Source organism: Octopus bimaculoides, chromosome 17 (genome assembly GCF_001194135.2).
Source record: "Octopus bimaculoides isolate UCB-OBI-ISO-001 chromosome 17, ASM119413v2, whole genome shotgun sequence".
NCBI classification, from domain to species: domain Eukaryota; kingdom Metazoa; phylum Mollusca; class Cephalopoda; order Octopoda; family Octopodidae; genus Octopus; species Octopus bimaculoides.
The window spans coordinates 34,613,482-34,620,282 of record NC_068997.1 but is presented as its reverse complement, the minus strand read 5'-3'; positions in this window follow the sequence as shown (position 1 = coordinate 34,620,282).

Sequence of the window (6,801 nt, the reverse complement as noted above, 5' to 3'; positions counted from 1 at the left end):
ATATATATATATATACTCAATATCTTTTCTTCTTAGGGTCTATTTTCAGGAATTCAGTATTCTTCCTTTTCCTTGTACGTGTGGTTTCGACTTTTTGTAACGGTGTTGGAGCCTCAAAAGTGTCATATAACCAATCTATCGGTATTTCTACTCTTCTTTTCTTCCTTTTCTATGATTCTTTCCTTAAGTTAACTTCTGTGTCCCCTTTTCATTCCATTTCTGCTTCTTACACCATACATCATTTTCCCTATGCATGTTACAATCTCCTTCTTCCCAATATTGCTTACCTTTTTTGTACATTCTTACATATACCTTATCTCTGATTCTAAAGAATTTTGGCATGTCTTTACTAGCACGTATTTTTTTCTTCACTGGTAACAGTTAATTGAATGCTATCTTCACCGTTCTGGCAAGCATTAATTCTGCTGGTGAACTTCCTTCTGGCGCATTTGGGTACGGAGTTACCCTCTATACCCTTAAGAATTGTTGTATCGCGACCTCGTCTGTGGCTTCCATATTCGCTTTCTTTAAAGCGCTCTTAAAAGTTCCCACAGACAGTTTGGCCCTTCTAGGGTGATACAGTGTTATGGTTTTATGTTCTAACGTCAACATCTCGCAGAATCCTTTAAATTCATCGGATACGAACTATGTTCCGGTATCAGAGACAATTATTTCTGGTACACCAAATCTTGCCAACAAATCGTGTAAGAACTTTATTACTGTATATGTGGCTGGTTGTTTACACCTCGTGTAAGGTCATTTTGTGTAGTTGTCCACTATTATTAAGTAATAATATCTATTATACCGGGCCTGCAAAATCGATATGCTATCGGGTCCATGGTACTTTCACTTTCGGCTAAGGTTCACATTTTGTAGCAGATAGTTTCGCTCCAAGTGCACATTCTCTGCAGCCTTTTACCAGATTTTCAACTTCCTTGTCCATGCTCGGCCATTATACGAAACTTCGCATAGGCGCTTTCATTCTACAGAAGCCTAGGTGTCCCACATGAAACTCTTTTAGCATTGTCTTCTGTAATGTTTGTGGTATGACCACCCCCTGAAGGTACACCATCACATATAGGGTACACGTTCACATTTTGGCGGTTATTTGCATCAGACCATTTTTATTTCCTTTTGTCAACCACAGTTTTCTTTTTGTCTCATTAATGAATTTGTCATTTCTTGCATTTCTTTTTATTTCTTCCAAAGTTACTGGTAGTTTACGCATGATGTTCCGCATCACTTTTTTTTGTTTCAGTTCATCGACCTCCTTCGATCGTTTCACTGCTCCGTTTACGCTAATGCATAAAGCGTTTATGTGTGTATCATCTTAATTAAATTTCTCCATACATTCATGGATGTTTTCAACGCATAAACATTCACTTTTTTGTTTCGACCTTTGAACATTATATTACAAACGCGTTCGCCTGTGAAATATAATTTTCTTTCCGTAACACCGTACGCGATTTTGTTTGAACTACATTATTTTGCTTTACCAATTTGTTCCTATGTTTTCGCATTTATCATTGTGATGTCACTTTCCGTGTCTAATTACTTTCTGACACTAGTTTTCAATTCTGGTATTCATGAATTTTCTGTTTGTTGTAGTCACAACTTTTCCTGCCGATAAACTATTTATTTTTTCTTGTTTGTTCCATTTTCCTATCATTCTAGTTTTGCAGTGCGATTTTGTATGTCCTGTAAATGCGCATCGAAAACACTTTGCTTTTTTTTATAGACAATCTTTTTCAGGTGCATCCCACTACATGCCATACATGGGTCAACATCCTGATATTTTTTTCTGTCTTCCCTACAACACTTTATTTGTCTTCCGACTTTTTTGCACTGGTCTTATGTGGAATCACTTTTTCCGCTGAATTTCATCCGTGTCATGCCATAATTTTAATACCCTGTCACACTCTTCCGACAGTTTCTGCTATGTCAAATCCTGGTTCATTTCCAGTTTTGCTAGAAATTTTGTTCGGATTTCTGCATCCTTATTATTTGTCAGATCTTGTGCAAAAATCAAACACTTGAAAGAATTTGGTGTTAGCATATTTCACTTAAATCTCTCACATTCTTTGTTGACTCTACCTGTTTAACTAGTAAAATCTTCATCTTCATTCTTTTGTATGTTTAAACATTTTCATCTAGTATAAAACAGTGAGCTCTTTTCACTATACATTTTGCTAAAAATGTCAACTGCGTCGGTGAAATTTGTCGGACCCTTTTTTTTTTTAGGCAATATGAAGTTGCTATACTTCTCATGCTCTGCTGTTGCTAGTTTTCTTAACAATAGACGCGTTTTCGTCCGTCCAATGCTGACATTCCTTTTCAAACGTTTGTTGAAATCTTCGATAGTAAGCCTCGAAGGTTACTACTTCTTTGGGGTCATATTTGAATTTGCTGATGGAATTTGTTACATGGTCAAGTGAAAATGCATTCTCTGATTTGGTTATCAACTTTATTAGTTGTATCATTTGCTGCTACAATCCTTATTGTTCTCGTTGTTCCTTGAGTTGCTGTTGTTGCTGTTTTTGCAACTCAAGTACTCCAGCTAACAAGTCTTCCATATTTTATGATTTTCGTAAGTTTGCACAAGATTTTTGTTCCTTTTTTGTCGAGTTATTTAATTTTCTACGTAAATTAGTTTAAACTCTCCGCGTGAATGTAAAATTTGTTTTCCCTCACCACCACTGTTGTAAAGCGGTCTTTTGCCACTGTTGTATCTGTCTTTTGACGACGACTGTCGCTCTGACAGATATTGTTATATTCCGAAGTCGTTGATAGAATGGGTGTATCTGGTATATACAAGTCCCAGTCGTACAGTGTTATTATCCTCAAAAGGCTGGATCGTTATAACGTCCACTCAGTATCACAGTATAATTACTATACTAACACGGACATGACTATCAACACAGCCTACACGTACTCTCCACCTTCTCGACCTCCTCTGTCGACTGGCTACTGATCTATTCATGATGACTGGCTACTACCACTTTCACAGGGAGGGGTGTACAGTTTCACTATACAACACATTACTCGTGAAAACGGTTCCAATGTACTTGAATTTTACCTGCTTTGGTGGAATTCCAGTCACATGTAGGGTGCACTACGCAGGATTCCTTGTGAGGACGATTCTCACAGTCTTCGCAGTTTTGAATTTCTTTTTTAACGAGCACAATTCAGCTGCATGTCGGAGATCACTTTCCGACGAGCTGAGTAGCACCATACGGTATGAAAATTTCAGCCGACTCATCCTACAACCGTCGGTCTCGATACCACTTGTAATCCGCCTGCGCATTACAATCCTGTCCATAAAGATTATGAACGGGTGAGATGATAGTACGCGCCCTTGGTGGAGTTGGACACCCACATGGAATGGTTTCGACCTAACACCATTTATACGAACACAAATAAGGGGATTTCAAGGCAATAAGAAACCGTCTATCGATCTCATAGCCCTGCAGAACCTTCCACAACCCGTTCCGTGGAGCGCAGCCGTATGCCTTTTTGAAGTCTACGAAGCAAGCGTACACCTCTTAACCATACTCACACCATTTTCCGAGAATATGGCGCAGTTAAGTATTTGATCGGCTGTGCTGCATCCAAGGCAAACCCACAATGTTCGTTAGCCAGCAATATCCCTACATCTCTTCGTTAAGCGCCCAGCGTAGACTTTACAGAGGAGGTTTAACGAGTTGATTCATCTATAAATATAGCAATCTCTCTTTTCTCCACTTTTGAAAATTAGATTATCATTCCCAATTGCCATTACTTAGGTGCCTTCCCAGAGATCCAGGTCACCTGGAACATACGAGTCAACCAGAGACTACCTTCTTTATTTAAGGGATTTAGCATCTCAGGTCGAATTTCATCCTCTCCAGGAGCTTTACTACATTTGAGTTCTTTCATTGCTCTTGTATTCTCAGTCTCCTTACGGTTAGTCATCGCTCCTAGATACACCTTATAGACATCAGATAATATTGTCATGACCGGCTTTAAGAAATCAGCAAAACATTTTCTGCAACTAGTGAGAAGGCACCTCTGTTTAGAGAGTAACATACATACATACGTACATACATGCTTAAACAGCGAAAGTGAATACGGTCCGAGTATGACTAATTTCTTGGATTTTTCACCCTGGAAGCCTGCTAAAAGAAGACTGAAAATTGCTGGTCAGTTCCTGAATTAGGCATGATTTGTTTAAGTTACAATTTCTAAGTTGTTTCTAGTTTGATGTTAAGAGTTGCTCAATCATTCGAACATTTCCATAACCATAGTTTGGAAAAGAAAGGGCAAATGCAATAAGATTTCTCCGAGTAGGTTTGAAATTACATAATTCTATGTGATCAAGCTGATATGTTTCAGCTTGATCCCAATCGCCTTAAGAAGCTTCATTTTTCTTAGTGTTTTCATATAAATTGATTACAGTGAGTAAAGAATCTACGAAACTGCTTTCACTTTTCAGATAGAAAAGCTTTCCTCCCGCTGTCCAGTAATGGCTGGGACGACCAGAGGCTGCGCTATCCCCAGGTTTCACACCAGAATATCCTTCTCCTGGATAGGTGTTCTAATATGAACTCTGGGTTCATCGGTCTCAAGTGATCTTTCAGCGTGTTCATTCACCATCTCCAGTATTTCTATGTACCTATGCAATTGCTAGATAATCGTTGACTCTCCATTACGTTCAGCCGACTATTTGCCTGGCGTGCTAAGCATTCTGCCAGCTCACCTCCTTAAACGACATAAATATTAATACTAATTGCCTGTTGAATGTAACTTAAAGAAAACAGTTAGTTTTAAATCCAGAGGTAGAGATATTGTCATTAACAAGTTGAAACCCATAATTCATGCTATCCACTACAAAATTTCGACTATAACAAACACTACTAAATACCACCCGCTAGAAATAGCAGTAAAAGCTTTCGCAAATCACACCTTTAGAAATGTCACACTGAATGATATAACCCGAGGTAAACAAATTCTGTACGAGTTGGAATAGTCATGATTAGTTTATCTTTTATCATAGATTCATCACATCAGAAATCCCTTCTAAGCGAGTGATGGTAAGTCGTGTAGACAGACATCTTTGAAATTACTTCCTAAGCTGCTTTTCGCTTCTACTGCGTTTACATACATCCAGTAGCACATTTAACCGATGAAGTGTGTATTTACGCTTAAGGCACCCTGTATACATACATACACACATACATACATACATACATACATACATACATACATACATACATACAGCCACCAAGTTAAAACACACCTGGCCACATGTTGCGTGAGACAACAAGGAAAAGATATGTTTTGTTGTGGAAATCAGCTTCCCTGTGGTTACAAAAATACAAGAGGAAGAGGATATCGATACGCCATTGATAAAGAGTTTGCAAATCGAGTACTCAAGATACACTTTCAGCTTGACACCTATTATTATTGGAGAAACAAAATACATACCAACACGTCTGAGCAAAGTATGGCTGAACTTGGGATCTTTAATCCATAATTCATAGATTACAAATGACCACAGTATCTGGGACTATTAAAATCTACAAGACCTTCTTAAAATTTAAAGGATGATGGTTAAAACAAGATGCTCTCCTTCACAACCTTGCTACCAAGTAGATGGCCGATCAAAATTTATTCTAAAATATAGAAAGAGAAAGAGAACATACATACATACATACATACCATACATACACACATATAGATACCTACCATACATACACACATACATACCTACATACATACACATACACACATAGATACCTATCGTACATGCCATACAAGCCATACATACATAAATACATACATAAATACATACATACATGCATGCATACATGCACACATAATACATACATACATACATAAAAAAAATACAATATCGCAGGGGGATATTCCAAGGAGACAGCCTCTCTGTGATGCTGTTCATACTGTCGGTAAACCCATTATCATACATGCTGAAGAAGTCTGAAGGGTATCTAATTGGAACGCATGCAAACAGAAACACCAAAATTACGCACTGCTTTTTTGTCGATGATTTGAAATTGTATGCCAAGAACATGGATGATATGAAAAAAAGCCTCGCCCTGGTCACAACATTTTCTGGTGATGTAGGACTAGAGTTTGGCCAAGATAAATGTTCCTATATGGTTGTGGAACGAGGAAAGGCTAAAAACCACCCCAACAAAGTGCACCCCTTGATGAAGTCTGCAGACATGAGGTAAATACCATCATGAGATTGGGAAGGCAACTACTTGACAAGCATTCCTTATTCGACAAACCTGAACTTTTATCCAAAGAAATTGCAAGACTCTACCGTAACATAACATCAGAGGAGAGGATGAATGCATTCCAGCAGAAAACCATGCATGGATACGTTAACAGAAAGCTCCAGGGTGATAACAGCATTGAGAACCAGAGCAGTCTATCGTGGACAAACAATCGGGTCACCAACTCTCACTTTGAAGGATATGCCTTTGCTATTCAAGAACAAGAAATAGCAACTAAATTCCTAATAAACAAACGGGACAGAGAGACGGGCAAAGCGCCACAATGTAATAATCGATGCAGACACTGTGGAATCAGTATCGAAGATATCACCCACATCATCAGCAGCTGTCCAAAAATGTCATCACGGTATTACCTACCTATGAGACATGATGTTGTGGCCAAGACACTGTACAATGAAATCCGCCGACAGGATAACCCCGGGGCTAAGGAAATGAAAACCCATAATGAGGTAGAGGCCATTACCACTCACAATATGAAAGAGTATTGGTGGAATGTCCCAAT